The sequence below is a fragment of the Rhineura floridana genome, chromosome 7, assembly GCF_030035675.1.
Source record: "Rhineura floridana isolate rRhiFlo1 chromosome 7, rRhiFlo1.hap2, whole genome shotgun sequence".
NCBI classification, from domain to species: Eukaryota; Metazoa; Chordata; class Lepidosauria; order Squamata; family Rhineuridae; genus Rhineura; species Rhineura floridana.
Genome location: NC_084486.1, coordinates 107,642,756 through 107,665,324, shown reverse-complemented (window position 1 = coordinate 107,665,324; position 22,569 = coordinate 107,642,756). Strand labels below are relative to the sequence as shown.

The window sequence follows — 22,569 nt, the reverse complement described above, 5'->3', positions numbered from 1 at the left end:
GTCCATGTTGAAGCTGCCCCACCATCTACGAGTGAATGTAGGAACCTATTCCTATTCTTTCCATGTTACTCCTACCTCTGGTACCAAAGTTTCTGTTAAAGAAGTAATGTCCAGGATACATAGGTATTACTATGGAAATGGACTGCCTTCAAGTCGATTTCAACTTATGGCGACCCTATGAATAGGTTTTTCATGGTAAGCGGTATTCGGAGGTAGTTTACCATTGCCTTCCTCTGAGGTTGAGAGCCAGTGACTGGCCCAGGGTCACCCAGTGAGCTTCATGGCTGTGTGGGGATTCGAACCCTGGTCTCCCAGATCATAGTCCAACACTCTAACCACTACACCACACTGGCTCTCAGGTATTACTGTACTCTCATACAAAATAAAATGACTTTCATGGTACCCCATAGTCCGTTCCATCACTTTTTTTTGGCTTTGTATCCCACCAATTAATAATTAAAAAAACCCTAACCTCTATCACTACGTAATCATACTTCATAGTGATTCCAAGCTAAAGGCCAATTCATCCAACTATTAGACATGTACCGCCACTCAAATGTGGCATGTGTTGGCTATTAGTACAAGTCTAGCAGATCATGCACATCTACCACCATGTCAGTTTTGGCACTTCATATCAAATATTGCTTTTTGAGAATTTGCCAATATGTTAAAAGCAGAGTTCTGCTCACAGCGGTGGATGTATACAACCAGCTGCCTACAGTTGGAAACTGGTACATGCAGGATCTTCAAGTGCTTTTTCTGCAGACATCACACAGCCCATGATTGCACACAAGGCCTGAAGTTACAATGGCTGTATCCTCCAAATGGTACGAAGTACTATGTGTACTCGGCAAACAAGAATGAAATTTTGAACATGCTGAAAGACTGGATTTGAAGAATTACTGAGATGTTTAGCAAAACAGTATCTCCAAAACTTTTGCAAGAACATACTGATGATCACTTATCCCCAAGATCATAGAGTATCCAAAACAATTCAAAAACATGGAAAACTATCAGAAACAGTGTATAGTTATCATTTTTGGTAGGTAAGCCGGTTCTCAGGGTTTTCAAAATTAACTAGAATTGCCTTGACGCAGTATTTTCATTTAACATTAGCATTAAAACCCAGTTCTCAACAGTCAACAAACTTAATATAAAACAATGAACCTCTAAGGCACAGTTTCTCAAACTGTGATCAGTGAGTTTACTTATTTATTTATTAAATTTATATCCCACTCTTGCTCCCAGTAGGAGTTCCATTCAGGTGATGTATAGAAAAGTTACACACTTGAGAATATCTGTACAGGGCCCTAAACTTGGTTTATTTTTTTCTGACAATGGAGACTGAGGCTGTTTTAACCAGGATCCGATTATCAAACAGGTTTGCAAGGCCCTGGACTAGGTCCCATGACTTTTATAGTATGACAATGATACTGGCACTGAAGAAAAGCTATTTTTTCTCGTATTTAATCTAGAAACAAAACATGGGTTTTTTTGTAAGTTTTTGTCAGCTATGTGTGATAAGTTTCATTGGACACATTGTGGTTGTTTTTTGTGGCTCAGTCAGCTGTGTGCTTGTAAGTGTTTCTGTGGGTACAGTGAAAAGTGGAAGGGAAATAATTCCATGCAGTATATGCTATGAATACAAATTCATAGCTGTTAACAGAAAGGAAACCACCACCACCCCACAAAAGCTAAATGCAATTGAGGTAAACCCTACCTCCTGGTTGCACCCGTTCATAGCATAACTGATTCTGAGTTCATATGACTTGCTTCAATTAATATGTAGTACTGACTGTACTAGAATAAAAGTCAAGACTACAGATATTATAAGACATGTATGTACTTTGATCTGCAGATCAAAACTTTTAAGTGATCTGTCAAGACCCTCAGCAATTTTCAGATGCACCACAGACAGTATGAGAATTGCTGGTCTAGAGATAAAACTGGAATTTATTCAACCATTTCAATGGGAATTCTCTTTTAAAATTAAGCTTATAGCAACAAAATGTAGTTTCAGATCCCCAAATAAGTTATAGCAGGCTCAGTGGAGTATTTATAACTGCTAGGCCATATTGTATCTTAGTGCCCAGGTATATTGTGTTTTCCTGGGGTTCAGTTCAGGTCCGTTGTCACCACACTGCATCCTTGGGCAGCTATCAGGACCCCAATAAGGGCCACCGCTGCACTGATTTTTGCTGTCAGTTGGGTCTGGTAGATGCCCACCATTTAATCAACTGCATAATAGTCCTCTATGTAGCATCACTCTGGGGCACTGTGAAAAGTTAAAATAGTCTCTCCAAGCCACCTGTAGCTCATCACTGCTGCTTGACAGGCAAGTATACTAGGTTTTACTGATATAGTAAAGAGCCCACCAGAAATATGGAGCCAGACCAGGTACAGCTGCCCAAACTGGTCAGGGAAAGAGGCTAAGTAGAGCAAGAGTCAAAACCACGTCCTAGTGGCTTTACAAACCTGGCCCTCACTGCTACTTCTTATTTTCAGGTAACAGCTATGGCCAGAAATGCTTTTTTCTAGCTTTGCTTGGTATACCAGCTGCATCCCAACCTGGCAGTAAGAACATTATATGTTATACATGTCAACAGCAAATTCAAGTTTAGGTTACTATAATGTACCTTGTCAGCTCTGAAAAGTGTTGAGAACCTGGCCAACAATGCAGTAACTCAACTACTGAGCAGGATTAATTAGAGAGACAGGAACCAATTACCAGTCATTTTAAGGGATCAACTGAAGAAGTGCTGGCTCTGGCCTTTAAAGTTCTACATGGTCTGGGCTTTGGACATCTGAACAAACATGTCCTATAGAAATTTCTCACTGTGTCTCAAGATCATCCAACAAGGCTTTGGTCCAGGTGCTACACCATCTCAAACTCAAAGAAAGTACATAATTTAAGAAGTTCTTGATGGTACCACACATCTTCAGAGAAACTCCTTTCTAGGGAGGAATACCAGACTAACCCCTCCCACTCTGAACTATGTTCTGCTGGATTTAATGACACTTACTCCCAAGTAGGTGTCCAAAGGACTTCAGCCTTAATGTTATACTTTAATTGCAAGCTTCTTTGAGGGTTTGAAATTTAAGCAGAGTATGAACTGAACATAGATAATTACATTTTTAAAATACATAAAATCAAATGTGAGTATAGTCTTGATTATACAAATTGAAATAAATTATACACATTGAAATAAAAAAATTGAATAGAAACCCTTTAAAAACAATCTGGATAATAATCTTAGGTAAGATTTGGATGTGTAAAAACTTTTTGTAACTTAACTTATAAAAGATTTATTCTTTAAAAAGTTAGCATCAATTGGGTAAAAAAGATTACAGCAGGACAAAGTTTTAACTCTATAGGTGTAACCTGAATAGAGTTAGGCCATTGAGATGGCTTTAAAAAAGACAGGACAGAGGGAATATCTATGAATGAGTACTGTATTAGCCATAACTAAAATGCATGACCATGTTAAAAGGCAGCATACTTCTAAGCACAGCCATTTTGAAGACAAAGAATGGAAGATGACCATCACCTTTATGCCCACCTTGTTAGGTTCAACTTGCTGGCCAGAGTTGAAAACAGAATGCTGGACCTATTTCAAAGTGTCATCATACTCAACAGTTTTTACTTCTGCTTAGGATAAGGCTGTAAATCTATGAATTGTGCTCACTGGGCTTAAATGATTTTCCTCTGCCTTAAAGACTATGACACCAGAACAGTAATTACAGTTTCAAATAATTAAAATTTAAAAAGATGAATGATAATTGAGCATTTGGTTAGTTTAATGTTTTACTGAAGTGAGAAATGAGTGGAATGATGTGGTGAGTGTAAGGAGAATGTGATTGCCAAGTGATTAGAGGTATGGGGATATAGCTTTTAGATATAGGTTTGATAGGTTTGTGTAGGGTGAATGTATTGTCTTCTTTGTACCTGAAAACTTCCAGATATATACTGAAATTGTTGCATTTTAACGTATCTTGATGTATTTTGATGATTTACTTTTGTGACTTTGTTTATGTACATAATTTTGCTATATTGTTATATTTAAAATATAGAATTATCCGATGTAGTAGTATCAAATTAAGAATGTAGAATTTGTACTGTAATTTGTATTGCATTTTTGTATTTTTATTGGAATATGTAAACCACTTAGATTTCTGTTGAAATATGAAATTGCACTGAAATTAAATAAAGTAATATAGATAAAACAGACACATTAATGTGTTTAAACACAAGATTAAACACAAATTACAAGTGAAACAAGGATGTACTGCAGCCTATGCTTTACCAATATGCATTTATGTATGCATTTACTGAGCAGTAAAAATTCTGAATCACACTTTATAAATGATATGTTAACACCAGAATTGAGTATTTTCTTGTTTGGCAACTGATATATAAGAAATTACTACTATAGCTTAATGACCACTTTGAACCTAATTGGGTGACTGCTAGAATTTGATAAGGATGCTTGATCATTTGCTCTGAGCTTTTTAGATACAGCAGGATAGAAGTCTATTTTAACAAATGCACGTTGCTATTAATATGGTGTTGGAGGAGAGCTTTGTGCATACCATGGACTGTGAAAAAGACCAATAATTGGGTGTTAGAACAAATTAAACCAGAACTGTCACTAGAAGCTAAAATGATGAAACTGAGGCTATCATACTTTGGACACACATCAGAAGACATGATTCACTAGAAAAGACAATAATGCTGGGAAAAACAGAAGGGAGTAGAAAAAGAGGAAGGCCAAACAAGAGATGGATTGATTCCATAAAGGAAGCCACAGAACTGAACTTACAAGATCTGAACAGGGTGGTTCGCGACACATACTATTGGAGGTCACCGATTCATAGGGTCGCCATAAGTCATAACCAACTTGAAGGCACATAACAACAACAACAAAACAATAAATGTTTCTACAATATTTAGTTTGTTACTACTACTTGCTGAACTTTCTGTGCACTGCTCAGTTGCATTTCAGGACTCTACTGCAAAGAAAAATGTCACAAGTTTACTTTGTCAGAACATAAATCATTCCCTATAGTTAACCAGCAAACCACTTGCTTGCACCCCAGTTATTGTGTACTTGGTCACCTAGTTTTGGTGGATATAATGCAGAAAAATAATGGTTTGCAAACACCAAGATACCAAAAATTAAGCTACTGATGTATTTTACCTCCACCCAATGTGCAATCCTGTGTGTCTACTCATAAGCAGGTCTTAGAGTTCAATGGGACTTATTCCCATACTGCAATCCTATGAACTATTACTTGGGAGTGACTATCAATGAACACAGTGATATTTTCTTCTGAGTAGATAGTTAGTCAACTGCTAGATTAACTAGCAGTTATACAAATGTTGAAAAGCTTGGTACTGTAATAATTTTATCCCAATCAAAAGGAATGACCATTCAGGTTCATGACGAAACTGACAAAACTGGTAACTAATTATGTCAAAGGAAAGTATGTTTGAGGCAGAAGCCTAGAAGCTCAAGTGCTTTATAATTTTATTTCTTCAATATTAACCAGATCCACTGTGTTCACTATCTTAAAATACGATGCGAGGTGATGTTTTAAGGCTTCCATAACAACTAGTGGGGATAAACATCTTAAAAATGGAGAGAAATTCACAAAAGAAACAATTGCCATTTGCCATTCATTACCTATACATGAACTCAAGCTTTGAGCCAATCTACTTTAACTCTATAGTACAGAGATTGCCTCGGGGAAGTTGAGAAAGTGCACGGCGATGCTTACGAGGCGTCTGTCGGCCAGGCCGGCCTCGTTACCCGGATCTCGGAGGAGGCGCGTTGCTTTTTTAAAAAGCTACAACTCTGCTTCGGTGAAAACCTTACCTGCCAGACTGCGATTCTCTGGTGGGCGGGAGGGAAGCCAGTCTCCGTTCCCCCCCCCCCGCCCGCTAGGTGTAGCAGGCAGGTCCCACTGCCATCCGATTCCTTCACTCGAAGGTTAAAAGCAGCCGAGGAGGCGTTACTGTGGAAACGGAAAATCCGCTTTGTGACGCGGTTCTACAGCCGCCGCTTCCCTTCAACGCCACCACCCCTATCAGTGACCCAGACAAAAGGAGCCGCTCTTTTCCTGCGTGGTTCGAGGTCGGCAGGCACCGGCTTTTTTAAAAGTCAACCTCGTGGGTCGGCCCAGGCAGCGCTACGCATATGAAACCCGGGCCTCAAAATACACTCCACAGGGGTTCGGCGTCGAAGATAAGCAAGGCTTGGCAGTCGAGCTGGGAGCCTGGCCTTTTAAGGTGGTTGTGAGGGGAGGGGGAAACTCCCTTTTGGGGCTGCTACAAGTTTAAGAAAGAGGAAAGCCAGCGGTGTGTCACCTTTATGCCCAGTTGGATAAAACCCAACGAGCCTGGCAAGAGACTAGAAGTGTTTCAACATGCTTTAGGAGCGTGTCCAAAAACTGCCGCTTTTCAGGTTTTCTATCTGCTACCTTGCATGCGTTAGAATTTAATGTAGCTATTGGAGTGTGCTTTACCAAAAAAAAAAACCCGACTGTCTTATTTTAGTTTTTAATTAGTCTTGCAAACTAATACATCACTTTCCTGAGAGTCTCACTATTCTTAGGGTGAAATCCACCCCCAGTTCAATCGAACAGCGATTAAACCCTGAACTGAATCTTCATACTGTACTGGAAAGCTAGAGACTCCTTCCGTTTTTCTCAAATGTTCCAGCCTCTAACCACATTGTTCATGATATGGTGTGTTTAAAATAGGGCTAGGGAGCCTGGAGACCACCCAATGTTGCCAGACTATAACTCTTATAATATCTGAACCCTTGACCTTGCTAACTGAGGATAAATGGGAACTGAAGTACAGCAATATTCAGAGGGCCACAGGTTCCCCATCCCAGATTTAGAATTTTAGGGTGCAATCCTACTACACAGTAACTCTCATTAAGTTCCATTACCAGCTTATAACAGCAATCAGCACGCTTAAGGCCACAACCTTAAGAGTGGAGTATATACTTTCATTTCAAAGTGTATTGTAGTAATGTAATTGCAACAGTAACGTAAATCTATTACCAGGTTATGCATCAATACTACATGATCAGGACAAGTCAACAGCGTTTCATATTCTCAGAAATGTTCTTGTGAATGGAGTGTGTGGAGGTAAACAAGCTGGGGTAATTATATTGGGGGAGGGGGCAGAGAAGGGAGGTAAAAACATTAAAACTATAAAGGCAGAGACAGGTGTTTTACTCTGAAGTGTTTATTAGATCACCATGATAATAAACATCAAATGTTCAACTGCCTTATAAAAACTGTATAGAAAGCTTAGTGAAATGACCATGTATTGGACAGACCAGTAGCCTTATGTCATTATTTGTAAATATTTTATTAATCTGCCTTTACAGTTTAAGTTGCCATGGTGGCTTTTTAAAGTGTACACAAGATTTCAGCTCTATAGAACTGTTCATCAGGTAAAATGAGTAGTCGCCCTATTACATATTCATTTACCTTTTCAGAAGATATATTAGAACAATTTGGCTGTATTAGCAGATTAATACTAATTGCCACACTATCAAATATGTGAATTAATAAGGCTTTTATTGTTTATTTTTAGCATTTGCAAAGAAACTTTCACCCTTTGTTTGCTTACCTAGAAGCTGATAAATATCCTTCCCTCTGTGCCTTTTAAAAGTTTCATTACAGTAGATTCAACCACTGTAGCTTTTTCCATAATTGCATCACCAAGATGGAAAAAGCTCTACCTGTAGCCTTGCTGTCTGATGTTAAAGGTACAGATATCTGGGAAAAGTGGCAACCATTATCAGTTTAGACAAGTAGTCTACTTACCTCAGCATTCTGTCAGCAGTATTGGCTAACTAGCTACAGAGCTCAATGTTGGCTCCTTACCAATGGGAAATGCAAGGATTTAGCCTTGGGTATTATAAAGTAACAGTACCATGAAACACTTAATCTGTAACAGGCAAGCGGAGCTAGCTATGCCTCTAGAATTGAGCACATGCAGAGTGTTCCTTCCCTTACCCTGAATAATTATATCTTATTGTATATAAGATTAGAATAAAGCCTTCCAATATAAGAAGGTACTACTTCCAGGGGGTTTTAAGCCCCAGCACTTTAGAAAGCAATTCGGACCAGATGCATGTAGAAGATTTCACAAGAGCAAGAAGATATCAATATTCATCCCTCATTAGTCATTACTACCAAAAAAAACCCAGATGTATATTCTCTAAATTAAAGGTAGTGTGTTCATGATTTAACAGTCTTGCAAATTAACCCCACAAAATTTACTCGCCTGCAAAAGCTAGTATAGCCTGTATTTCCTGCAGAGGAAGAAAAGCCCCCTTCTCTGCAGCTAGTATAGAAATGTAGGCTAGTAGTACAAGAAAAGACTGTCTTCTATCAAGTAGATTGGCAGAGGATGTCCCTCCTTGGTTTTGGAACATGGAATCCAAGTGAAGTGGCAAGAGACCACAGTCACCTGGATGGAATTCCTTATCATCCATGGCTCCAAGGCACGTTGTTAAACACAAGACTGATTTAATGGCCAGAAATACATTAGTCACCATTTAATTGTTTTTGTTTTGATAGTCATTTTATGCAATGGGCCAACAGAACATTTTATAGCAATTCATTCCATAAATCAACTATGCATTGAGAGAAGTTATTGAAAAGCCACCACTTGAAGCTGGCAAGGAAAACTAGATATGTTTCAGATAATGTTGTTTGCATTCCCTGTGTTTTCTCTATTCTCTTATACTGATAGGTAAATGGGGATACATCATAGACTTTATGAACTAGGTTTAAGACTGATAATGTTTAACTTGTGGTATCTCACTTATTTGTGCAACACAGTGACTGTGCATGACTTTTTTAAGTTTTAGAGACTGGAAAAGGAAATGCTACTAATTGGACTTGCAGGAGAAATTTACAGCACAATCCTAACTCAGAGATTTACAGCACAATATCTACTCAGAAATAAGTCCTACTGAATTCAATGCAGCTTACACCCAGAGAAGGGGTGTTAGGATTGCAGCTTTACTCCCCTGTTCTGGTAGCAAGTAAACTGGGTGAGGAGAACTCATCATTTTCCATAACCCAGGGCACACTGAGAATTGAAAGCTTATTTTTAGGATCCAGCGCTTTCCTTGATACACTGGGCCTTGCATGGGGTGGAATTAACTATAGCGGGAGACAAAAAACAACAACCCGGAGCACTAGAGAGTAAGAACTCTTCATGTACTCCCTGACAGTGTAGACCCTTGCATCCTAGCAACAAAGCATCATCATCTTTTGCTTAGGCTATGAGATCTTGCCAGGAAAGTCGCAGAGGATGGTGAAGATAGGAAACAATCCACTTCATGGAACATGCTCTGTCCCTAATATGTACTATTGTTTGATAGTAGGTTTAGGCTTGAATTTTCAAGGGCTGCTATTGAGTGTTACTTCATTATATCAACCATCTGCCAGTTTTACTATTAACTAAAAGTCAATTTCTTGTTCTGGCTTATTGACAACATCTATTTGCAGTCCAAATTGCACAATTCAGACATGGTAGCCTACTGTGGTAACCACAGGCGAGAAGTGGAGGAAGAAGTCAGTATGTATGTGTGTGTGTGTGTGTGTGTATATATATATATATATATAACTGCCACCTTGGTAACAGCATTTGTATGTTAGCAGCTGATGAAGGCGGAAACTGAAATGTTTTGTTAATACAATAAAAACCTCTGTTTGGTTAATCACAATTATGTTCATATATATATATATATATAAAAGAGGAGAGGTAGTCCACAAGAAATCTTTCTTTAAACAACTTGAGCTTCTTCCTGTTAGTCATGCTTTTCGTTAGAGAGGAACATAGTAAGTTGCCTTATACCAAGTCAGACCATTGGCCTATCCTGCTCATGGTCCATATTCATAACTGGCAGCAGCTCTCTAGGGTTTCAAGCAGATATATTTCCCAGCCCTACTTGGAGATACCAGGTATTGAACCTGGAACCTTTCACCTGCAAAACATGTGCTCTACCACTCAGCTACAGTCCTTCATATGACAAACACATTTTAACTGGATGTGTTGGTTAATATGTTACAAAGTGCCCCTAAAATCCAGCTTTTGATATGACAACCTGTACCCAAGAAGGGAAGTACTGTTTTGGCCTGAAGAGAAACTCCATTGAAGTAACTGGGTCAAAGATCTTTTGAGTGAGATGGGTTGGAACACCTCCTGCTAAATCCATTGGTTCCTGTCTCCTTCACTGTAAATTTTTGCCATGCTCTTTTATCACTTGTTAATTAGTTAAATAAAAGAGCATCAGACTCCAAAAGGGTTAAGCCAAGATATAACCTAAAGATTTAGTCATTTCAATGGCCTGAGGCTCCCACCAGAAAAGCCCTTTCTTCCTACTCACTGGGACAGCAGAATCAAGATGCATTTAGAAGCATTTCTCAGAGATTTAGGACCCTGGTTGGCATAATTTTAAAACATTTGACACCCAATTACTACCAGAAAGCCATAATCTGTAGCCTGTTTTTATTTTTTAAGCCAGTTTGAGCATAAAAGGTTATGCTTTTCACCTTATCGACTTGTAATCCTAGGAACCCCTAAAGAAACCTCACTCTTTCACCAGAAGAACATCTGTGTACCCTCCCCCTTCTACCCTCTGGTATTTCCCACTCTAGCACTGAAGAGGTCTCCGTACTACTGCCACCACCCCAAAATTCAGAAATAAGGACAGGCATGAAATCTCCCTTCTCTCTCTTCCCTGCCAAGTCTATCAGCCAGTCAAACCCTTCACTCCCCCCTCCCTCTACAGGACCCCAGCCATTTACTTTTGCCCAGTCTCTGCTCTATAGGGCAAGCCTTCCCACCCATCCTTTATGTTCCCCCACCGACCCTTCCCTTTTGGCCTTTTACTCAGTCATCACAGTCACTCTGGATCTCACACTCTTACCCTCTTTCTCTTTCTCCCTTTCTCCTATCTTGTGCTTTCAAGCCTAGTCAAATCTGTCTTTCTTGGGACGATCTGCCCTTTGCTGTGCTAGATCTAAGATTCTTCTTTCCTCACTACCTGGTCGCCCACTACTGCTCTTTTGCAGAAACAGAACATTTACTCTCAACATACCCCAAACTCTTCAATTGTTTCCTTTTGATTCTTGCTTTATTTTTAAAAAAGCGTTCCTGAAACCCCACAAAGTCATGACACAAATTCCTCCCTCTTCTGACAACCTCCCTTTTCTTTTGAAAACAGGTAGCTCGAGTCTAGGGGTGGGAGCCTTTTTGGCTCTGCAGGCCAGCTCCTTATGAGATGTTCATTTCACAGGCCAAACTTGATGCAGCGGGGGTACCCACTTGTCGATCACCCAGTGTCACAACTTCATCAGGTAATGGGGTGCTCTGAAGTCCCCCAGAGCTTGCAAACAACCTTGTGCACAATGTTTTTAAGTGCCTGAGTTTTTGGGTGATGGAAGCAAAGCCTGCTTTCTGCAGGCATCGGCTATGTGAGCGAGTTTTCTGCAGGTGAATTCATGCGTAATTGAACCAATCGCCTGATGGGAAATGGAGCCCAAACCTGCTTTCCCTTGCCAGTGCACACTCAGGAATGCATTTTAAAGTTCCCAATTATGCAATGGAAGCTGCATCTCTACCTGCCCCACACCTGATGTCAGGACAGATGGGCACGGTTTGGGGGAAAACAGCCTTGCAGGCCAAATTTGAACCCCTGGAGAGCCAAGTTTGGCCCATAAGCTGGAGACTCCCTACTCCTGTTCTAAGTCAGTATCAATGTTCCTTCTGATAGCACCTTCAGCCAAATTTCCCCCTTCCCCTCATTTAGCAAGCATAACCCCCCTCTCATTCTCCTACTAATTTTACCGCATCCCAGTTTTTCTGTGTGTTCCCAGGCTTGCTTTTTGAATATTAGTTCTAGCTCTTGTATTGGTTTTAAGCTTAGCCTATTGTTGGCATGCTGTCCATTTATTCTGTTCAACATTGTTAGTAAATATGCCAGTTCCCTTTTTGATACAATAAAAAATTATTTCTCTTCAAAATCTTTGTCAAAAGATCCTTTAAAATTGTGTGTCAGGAGGCATTTTCCATGTATTGTCAGACACATGAACAACCTTCGAATGTTGCAGAAAGATGTGGTCAATGTATAGCGCTAAATATTTGGTGTAAGATGCAAAGCAGTCCCAATATTTGCATCTTTTATAATTCCCACTGGATTTTATTTATTTATTAGATTTATATCCCGCCCAGTAGGAGCCCTGGTCGGATTCATTCATCCAGTAAGCACAAAGTTACTTAGGTTTTGCATCACATGTGAATGGTTAGGAAACAATGAAAACTTTTATTACTAAGCCTTTCAAACACCACTGAGAGATGGATAGCATTCCTTACTCTAGATACAATAGATATCCTTTGTCTACAGAATTAAAGCATTATTGTGACTAAATGCCACTTGGTAGTTGACTAAGATAAACTGGATAAAAATAAGACTATAGTCACCAGCTCTGGATATCCTGACTTGTTGCCTCCAATTGTGATCAACCTATAGGAAGGGAACAGAGAGATGCAAGCCTATCTAGTGTATGAGAACAAAGACTAAGCACCTGGTGCTCACCTTGGCTGTACTACTTCAGATTGCAAGATGGGCTTATAAAATTGAACACACAGACACACACACACACCTATTAGGAAGAAGCTAGGCTAGAATATTTCTCAGACATTTCCTTTGCAGAGGAAAGCATACAGGAAAGCATTCAATTATGCAAGCAAGACAGCTCAGATACAAGTTTGTCACAAAAGTGAGAATTACACCTTAGTGAGCCAGCATCAAGATTCATTAGCTACACATATCTGGGATGAAGGAGCTTCTCTTTTTAAAGCAGGATTTTCCCGCATCTGAGAAAATCCCTGCCAGCAGGAAGCCCCTTCTGTCCCTCCTCATTCTGGCAAACTATAAAGGTGCTATATTTAATTTTGATTTCTCTTCCCCTTATTACAACTATGTCATTTTACGGAAGGACTTGCTGCAAGATATCTGAGACCAGTGGTTTGCAACCTGGGGGCCGTGACCCCCAAGGGGGCCACAAAGTAATCCGGGGGGGGCACGAACAGTAAATAAATGAATTATTTATTTATTAACAGTCTTCGCTCCCTGAACGCTGTCTGCTCCCCCTGCCGCTACAGATGACACCTCCCCCTTGCTCCAAATGAGAGGGAAGACTTGCTGAAACGGCAAAGCGTATTTTGAGGCACACCGAGGGCAGGTGTCCCCCTATAAAACACATGGCAGACACCGAAGTAGACTGAGGATGGAACTACCAGGAAGAAGAGGGGATTACTATTGCCAACTCCCATCTCTACGCACTGCTGCTGCTGCTGACACCCTTGCTCAGAACAAGAGGAGAACGCTTTTCATGAAGCAAAAAGAAGCACGGCTACAGGGAAAAGCTGCTTTCTCCCTTCCTTCCTGGCAACCAGCCTGCCTTTCTTGGCTCCTGCTTCACTGCCACCTCCTTTTAAAAATTATTCCTATTTGCAAGGCTGTCCAGATCTCGCCTTTGACCCAGACACAGCCAAGGAGTAGTGAGAAAGCCCAGGACTTGCTCGCCCCCCCATCTCTGAGGCTAAGTGTGTGTGCCAGCATCCCCCCTTTCTTCCACCTATACTCTATCTCCCAATCTCTCTCTCCAAGATGCTGTGGCAGTTGAGGGCTTCCCCCCTTCCACATGCCCGAATGCATGCATGCCTGCAGATGCTTGCAGGAGGGGCAGGTGTGTCTGTGCGTGTGTGTGCGCACTGATCTGTCTCTCTTCTGCTCCGATCTCATTTTCCAAGTGCATGCTAACCAAGTGATCAGCTTTGATGATCATTCCAAGGCCTAAAAGCACTAACCGCCCAACTTCATCCATCCATCCTGTTGTCTGCAGTGAACAATCTAGCATCCCCATCACCACCACATTGTTGCTTCTTGATTTTTTTTTTTAAAAAAAGCTCAGCAGCTCAACACTGTCACCCACTGGTGTTGGGAGACAGGACTGTACATCTTCAAACTGTGGGTGTGAAGGGGGATACCAATTCGCTTGGACCCTTGCATTAAAAAAAAGAAAGCAACACCTCCCTGCAGATAGAAGATTACAGTTTCTAATGCAGTGAGTTTCTAATGCAATTCATGATTCTGGGTTTCTGTCTGCAAGGAGCTTTTAATGGAAAGGGGCATTTGGAGATGCAATTTTGCCACACACCATCTGAAGGAGTTCACTCCATTTCTACCACTTCAGAACTGAACATAAGAACAAAATCATAGTAGAAGACACAAGAAAGACTGAAGAAGGAGGCAGATGTAGGATGGCTCAGGAAAAAGCAAGACTGAAAATCAAAAGTGCTAGCAAGTCAAAGAGAGAAGATAGTCAGGTACAGAAAGGAAAGCACTGACCCCCTTCCTCCCTCTATCCACCCTTTTGTCTTCACAATCTAGCATCCCCACCACTATCACATTGCTGCTTCTTGATTATTATTTTTAAAAAGTTCAACAGGTTGGCTGAGGCTGGGGTCCACATACTGCAGCTGAAATTTATTTATTATTGCATTTATATCCCAACTTTCCTCCAAGTTGCTCAAGGTGGTACACATGGTTCCCCCCCCCTTTCCATTTTATCCTTACACCAACCCTGTGAGATAGGTCAGGCTGAGGGACTGTGTCTGGTCCAAGATTACCCAATGGGCTTCATGGCTGGGTGGGGATTTGAACCTGGATCTTAGTCCAACATTGTCACTCACTGGTGTTGGGAGACAGGACTGTGCATCTTCAGACTGTCAGGGGGGAGGAGAGAATGTGATCCCAATCCAACTGGATCTTTGCATTAAGAAAAGAAAGCAACATCTCCCTGTCTGCAGTGAGCTTTTTATGGAAAGGGATATTTGGAGATGTGATTTGACCATGCACCATCTTTTCAATTAACAGAGACTAAAATTACTATTAGTGTCGGGGGGGGGTGTCACAAACTTTTTGGACTTACGAAGGGGGTCCCCATAATCATAAAGGTTGGGAACCACTGCCTTAGACCTTGGATACAATAAAAATGTAATTCAATTTTATAGTGTTTTAACTTCTGAAGTATCCATAGGCATAAAGTGATAACCTAGGGATGGCCAGTAAACAAACAAGGCTCCAGTGCTAATCATGATACAATTATCCCAAGTCAAAAACTCAATGTTGGTAAACTAGAGCAGCCTACCTTTAAGGATATAATTAGTTCATCATTGACAGCCGGTGTAGCGTAGTGGTTAGAATGTTGGACTACGACCCGGGAGACCAGGGTTCGAATCCCCATACAGCCATGAAGCTCATTGGGTGGCCTTGGGCCAGTCATTGCCTCTCAGCCTCAGAGGAAGGTAATGGTAAACCACCTCTGAATACCGCTTACCACGAAATCCCTATTCGTAGGGTCGCCGTAAGTAGGGAGCAACTTGAAGACAGCCCATTTCCATTTTCCAGTTCATCATTCCCAGGTCCTCCATGAACAAGGGATACAGAAAAAGGTGCCCTGGGATCCCAATAAATATATCAACATTTTAAATGTTTTGACACTTAATTAAAACCTTACTATATTTTTGTAAGTGTCATGCTATCCATGAATGCTTCTGCACAGCCGCGTGCCTTCGCTGAAACCTTCACCAGTAGCGTGATGCTTACAGACAAGGACAGCAAGGAGAGGCAAACCTTGGCTACGAGGGTGCGTTGAGGAGGAGGCGGCAGGGGAGCCTAGCAGGCCCAAAGTGGGGCCTAGCGAGTGAGTTAGCAGCAAGGCCATAAGGTAAGGTGGGGTGGAGGTATGGAGAGCCTTGGAGGAGGGGGGGGGAAGTTTGCCATGATGAATTCTATCTCTGATAAGTGTTTCTGCTAGAGGTGTGCACATATTATATGATGCAGCAAACATCTTGTTTTATAAACCAATGGAACCCTGGAGGTTCTAGAAAGTCTTGTTGGGTTCCTCAGAGAAGATCAATAATTGATTTCCTTCTGCAGTGCATAGCCAGAGGAATTGTGTGTCTTAAGGTACCTCAAAAGGTCATATAGGGCCATAGTAAAGATTAAAAGTCCTAGCCAGTACCCCACATAAAATGGGTATGTTCAGATGCAACACTAAACCATGATTTACTGTGACATGTATGAGCCTCAGGTTCTTCTCCTTTGGCACAACCACAATGTCAGAAGTTTTCACTTCTGTTTTTGAACTAACTGCAGTTCAGTATTTTGCTCAAACCTGGACAAATTATAGTTTTCTTAACCACAAGTTATGCTTTTTTTTTTCAATAAGCCATGATTAGGACTAAGCACAGTTTAAGCTTCAGACACAATATTAAACTGCAAATTAAAACATCTGATCTCCTTGTGGCCATCATGGAAGGGGATGGGGGACTGTATGAGATGAGATTTGTGCACATACTGGTAAACCACAGTTAATATTATATCTGAACTATGCATTGGAACCTTGAAAAGTGCAAGACGGAGGCAGTTTTGTATCATTCCCTCTCCTGTTCTAGTCAGGCCCATTGTGAGTGGAATACTGCTCAACTGTGCCCAGAGCCAGCAGAGGTCTCAACTCTGAACATTCTTTTTAAAAGAAAAAAAGAAGTTTCTAGGCTTTGCAAACCAACAGTTATGAAGTGAAACGTGCAAACACTATTCTAAACAACTGCTTTGTGAGCAATGAGCCTATTCCTGCCTTTCAGTGTGTTTAGCCAGTGAATGAAGTCATAACTTTGATTACAAATGCTATAGAAAAACATTAGAAATGTATATACACTTGGGAAGACCCCAAAATGGCTTCAAAGTGAACAATGAAGTCATCTTTGGGTCTTCCTTGGCATGTGTTCCTAGACTCAGACAACAGAGAAGAATGCATGGTTCATTCTGAACGTTTTTTTTTTCTTCTTCTTCCCTGGTAGAGAAGTGACTGTTGCCTGGAGAAAACAATTGAGAAATTCAGATGTTAGCATAGTTGTGATTGGGCAGTAGCCAATCTACTCAAAAGCAGAAGGCAACAGCAAAGATGGGTTCATACTTTAATTCAGGTTTAATTTCATGCAAAAAACCCATCCTCAAGTATGTAAACATGTAAAAAAAAATACCCTGCAAATACAAATAATGTCCACCACTAATATATCCATACTGGGGGCAAGGGTAATGTGGTTGAGACAGCATGGGTTATATCAGTCCTGCAAAGTTGCCCTGTGTTGTTATTGCTGGAGAGCCTGAGAGAGACAGAATCGAGTATCACAACCCTGCCAATTGTTATTATCTTGGAATGATGGGATGCCACTGTTTGCTTGTTGTAGAGAAATGCAACTAGGGAAGGGTGTTGATTATAGTAGCAACAGAGGGAGGGGGGATCAACTGTTTTTGCACTCATGAAGGGAAATGTAAATTCTCGGGAGGGTGGCTGGTATAAAATGAGCATACCATGTCAAAGGCTCGAATAAAGATAAAAGAAAAAGGTGACTGTTGGACCTGTGCTATCACTACTAGAGTAATTATGAGACACAAATAACTGCAACAAATGCTCTCAGAATACACTGCTGGCTTTTAAGCCAGTTAATCTTGAATTTATCCAATCAAGGGCATCTGAAACTCGGTTCCATACATTTTAAATCTCTTTTGACGCATACCTTTCCCAAATCTGAAATACCCTGCCTGTTTAGCACTGAATGTAGAATTGCCAGCCTAAGAATAATTGATGAAAGATTTACAGTAACAAAACATGGTTAACAATTCATGAGACTGGAGTTATTTGCATGATTTAGGGTTGGCATTGAGGGGAGAGCAGGACATTTGTGCCTTTTAACAGCAGAAATTCAACAATTTAAGCCTTTTCTAGTATGGAAATACAACTGTGGGAAAAGCTTCACCAGATGACATTCTGTCTATATTATATTTTATTCAGTGAATGTGACTCCCAGTGTATTTTTGGGTGCTCTGCCCCACCTACAAAAGAGGATACAAATATCTATGTTATACCACATATATAAATATGTGCCCTCTCTAGTGCTTGAGGAGGAAGGTTCAATCCACAGTGTACTGAGCCCAGAAAATCCTATTGGCACCCCTAGTTCTGGCCATCCAGAAAAAAAGAGGAAGAAATAGCATTGACAACTATGCTACATGTTCTGCCTTTTTACTTTTCTGCACCTTGATGGCACCTATTATTATTATCTGCACCAGTAGGTCTCGGGGAGGATGACAATAATAATTTCAGATTTTTTTTAAAAAAAATGTTTCATCTTCCTTATTATGGAGAAATAGCTTGGCAATGGATAGTCAACTAACTATAAATGTAAATGTACTGCCTTCAAGTCGATTCCGACTTATGGCGATGCTATGAATAGGGTTTTCATGAGGCTGAGAGGTAGTGACTGGCTCAAGGTCACCCAGTGAGCTTCATGGCTATGTGGGGATTCGAACCCTGGTCTCCCAGGTCGTAGTCCAACACTTTAACCACCACACCACACTGGCTCAAAAGCGCACTTTGCAGCAGTGTCCCTGGGTGGGCTCGAACTTATAGTGTACCTAAAAATCAACAAAATCAAAAGCTATCAGTTATTCTCTAAAATTATGAGTTTAAGACTATCGGAATTTTGAGAGGCTTACTTTTGCACATTTGAAATTAGTAACATACAAGGTTTTTGATCACCTATCTGCAAGACAATTCAGTCAGTACAGAGAAGGCTTATATTCTTCAAAATGCCAGATTTTCTGAAAAAGAAAAAAGCAGCCAGTGATATGGCTTACAAAACTGCAGCAAAATTTTGAAGGAACATCCTATGAAACTTTACAGTAAAAGCTTCTATTTAATTAACCTGGTAAGATCTGAATGTAGTGTAGTGAATCATTTATCAGTGTGATTTAATTAACGGTCATCTTCAAAATATACAGAACTACCACTCCAGCTCTCAGATGAAAGTACCTGGTATCATGTCAGAAGAAGTGTAACATATCTAAGCCACAGGTTGGCCTCCACATTGTTGACACAAACCTAATGTACACATCATCAGCCAATATGTTAGCTGTGATTCTCTAGTTCAGCCTTTCTCAACCTTTAGGTCCCCAGATGGACTACAATTCCCATTATTCCTGATCATTAGCCATGCTGGCTGGGGCTCATGGGAGTTGCAGGCTTTCCCACCCTTTGGATTCCCAGATGTTGGACTACAAGTTCATTACAAATTTTTCATGATCATTTTTTCAGAATCAGGTTTTATACGTGGTGTTTTAAGCTGCAGAGTATTAGAGCTGGCTACATTTGACTGGGAAGTTAAGTTTCTCATCCTCCAGACAAGCACTATCATATTTCTTACTCTTTTCTTTGAAATTAGAAAGAGCAACAAAAAGGCCATGAGAAGATTCCACATATAGTTGCAACCCAACACAGAACACAGATCAGCACTGTACTCTCTATCCTGCCATCTTCTGGCTGTGTATGCTGGAGCCTCAAGCCTTCAGAATCCTATAGTAACAACACTAGCCAATCTTTACCAGCTTCACTAGTATCAACACTAGCCAATTCCTAACAGCTTCACTCTACAGCTTTCCCAAACACCCACAACATACTGAATAAACTCATGCCATGTTGCCGCCTCATCTGCACTTCTTGGCAACATGTTTATACACTACATACATATTACTGAATAAGCTCGACTTGGGTTAAAGTCATATTCATATACATGGAGAAAAGGGGCCAGTTTCATCCACTGACAATAGAACCCTAATCATGTCTACTCAAAAGTAGGTCCTAATGAATTCAGTGGGGCTTACTCCCAGGTAAATGGGGCTGACTACAGCCTCATTATCCTTGTGTACATGGCAAACCCCTCACTGGATCGTCACCTTGTAGTGGTGAGTGGGCTTGCGTGTTCCAATGAACCCTGTGAGCGATGCCGTCGGGAGTCATGTACTCCCAGCAGGGTCACCCATGGCGGTAAGGTCAAGGGAGAGGAACCAGACAAAGAACGATCCAAGAAAGTCCTCAACGGCAGAACAGGCGGAGGATAACAATGTGTACGTTACAATGGCTGTGAAGGCGGATGAAGGACAAAAGGAAGTACTTCTTTACTCAGCGCATAGTTAAACTATGGAATTTGCTCCCACAAGATGCAGTAATGGCCACCAGCTTGGATGGCTTTAAAAGAAGATTAGACAAATTCATGGAGGACAGGGCTATCAATGGCTACTAGCCATGATGGCTGTGCTCTGCCACCCTAGTCAGAGGCAGCATGCTTCTGAAAACCAGTTGCCGGAAGCCTCAGGAGGGGAGAGTGTTCTTGCACTCGGGTCCTGCTTGCGGGCTTCCCCCAGGCACCTGGTTGGCCACTGTGAGAACAGGATGCTGGACTAGATGGGCCACTGGCCTGATCCAGCAGGCTCTTCTTATGTTCTTATGTTCTTAAGGCTGCAACACATACAAGACTTCCAATCGTCGTGGTATCCCATGCCACTGGATCAAAGCCTTTTTCTGTCAAGATTGTGTGTTGATCGTTGTGCACCGATCTTCCCACATAAAACAAAAATCACGCACAGGCGTCTTCCAAGCACCTTATCTTGGAAGACAATCTTACTCGGCCATGAGTGATTGCCAATAACTAAATAATAACATGGCAAAAAGTGGGTTTTCCCTACTCTTTACATGCACATATTTAATTTATATTATCTTGTTGTTACACCCATTTGGTTGAGTTTCTTAATACACTAAAAAAGAACGAGCCCAGTCATGTCACTGTATTTATACAAACTGAGCATTAGTACTGCACACAGAGCTCTGTAACTCTTGTTTGCATTATGTATGACAGTAAGCACAGAACTGATGTGTACACATGGCATGTCAGTATGGCTTGCAGGGCTGTAGGTTCCACTCCTATAACCACATTCACTAACACAAGTTCCTCACTTTACTTCAGTGCATGGAAAAAGGCAGGGGGCCACAAAACCCCAAAACCCTTTTACCAGCCTAACTGCGAGCATAACAAAGATCTTTTGGTAACCACGGCTGCAATCCTAAACATAGGTATTAGGGAGAAAGCCTCACTGAATATAATGCAGCCTCATTCCGAGTAAACATGCCAAGGACGACACTTTAAGTGCAAGGTCACACCTGCTTATTTATCACTGGACTACTTTGATCTGCACGTGTGAAATGTCCACTATCTTTCAAATACCGAACTCACAATTTACCCAGACACGATAGAGACAGGTCTGAACGGCAGCGTGCGTGAAGGATATACAGTGCAACCCTAAACTTGTTTACTCCAAAGTTAAAGCCCTCCGAGACTTATTCTCATGTAGGTGTGCAAAGGATTGTCACTTCAGTCAGCCTAACCGAAGTAAAAGCGAAAGTGTCGACGTGTACCTTGGTATAAAATTACTCTGGTTTAATCACACCGGAATAAAATCGGGTGATTCTGAATCCAACGGGCCTTATCCCCAGACTGCAGCCCACTCGTCCCCTTCCCCACGTGCACCTTGGGTCCTCCTCCCCAGCCCGATGCTGGACGGTCCCAATCCTCCCCTTCTCTTCTTCCTCCTCCTGAGTAAAGATCTTTTCCTTCCTCCTTCTCAGAGCCCAAGAGGCTCCGAGTACCGACTCTCTACCCTACCTAAAAGCTTGCTCCTCCCATTCCCGCGTCCTCTCGCCCGCAATGCTTTCGCCCCCTTTCCCTGACGGTCTACCGAGCCGCTCCACAACACTCACCACCGCAGTCGGAAAGGAAGCCGGCGAGAGAATCTGCGCGTGTGCTGAAGGCCCCTTTGGCCGGCCGTGCTGTAGCTCCAGCCTTGGGCGGGTCAGCTCCGCACAGCCAATGAGTGGGGCCCAAGCCGCTGTGATGCCGCCACCTCCTCCCTCCTTCCCGCTTCAAGTTGGCGCACCTCACAATTACCGCGGCCCAGGAGCATCCTTATTACATATGCTGCAGCAGCGAATCCTCATTGGCTCGCGCCAAGTGGCGCGTGAGGGGCTGGCTCTGTTGCGTTCTAAAACGGCTGTGTCGGTGAGAGGTAGGGGAAGCGCGTGAGCCAGAGCTGTATAAGGGTTACTATCGGTCATTCTTCGCCTGGGGTCATGGGCGCTTGAGGCGGCGCTGTCGCCGCCGCCGCTTGTGAATAACACAAGAGACTTGTTACGGTTACGGCGGCTGCTAGAAGTGAGAGAAAAGGAAGCACCAAGTGCAGACAATACGCGTTGTAAATAAACGTGACATTCTCATGGGTGTATTGGCTGTCTGATGCATGAGTAATAGCCGTAGTATCGTATTGCTCCTGATCCTGTGTGATTATTACGTAACAGCACAATTCTGTCATGCATGCCTAGTCAGAAAGTCCAGGTAAGTAAGTATAGGATGGCAGCCGGAGACATATATGTAGATAAATAGATCCACCTTAGGCTGCAATGCAATACATGTCTACTCAGAATTCAGCTCCATTGGTCAGTGGGACTTACTCCAGGTAAGTATGTATTCGATTGTAGTCCAAGTCTTCTGACTGCAAATTGTTTTAACTT

General features: G+C 41.7%; 1 protein-coding gene across 3 annotated transcripts in view; it reads right to left on the bottom strand.

Moving 5' to 3' along the window:
- The window catches only part of ACSL3 (acyl-CoA synthetase long chain family member 3), a 75,791-nt gene extending 53,841 nt beyond the window's left edge, over positions 1–21,950 (bottom strand). For 2 of the 3 annotated variants that reach the window (XM_061636790.1, XM_061636787.1), the window contains exon 1: positions 21,763–21,950. The gene's annotated coding sequence lies outside the window, so the exon portion shown is untranslated. Of the gene's footprint in view, positions 1–5,876; positions 6,016–21,762 lie in introns of all 3 variants that reach the window. The other variant, XM_061636789.1, reaches the window with a different exon arrangement.
- Between the last annotated feature and the right edge of the window lie 619 nt (positions 21,951–22,569).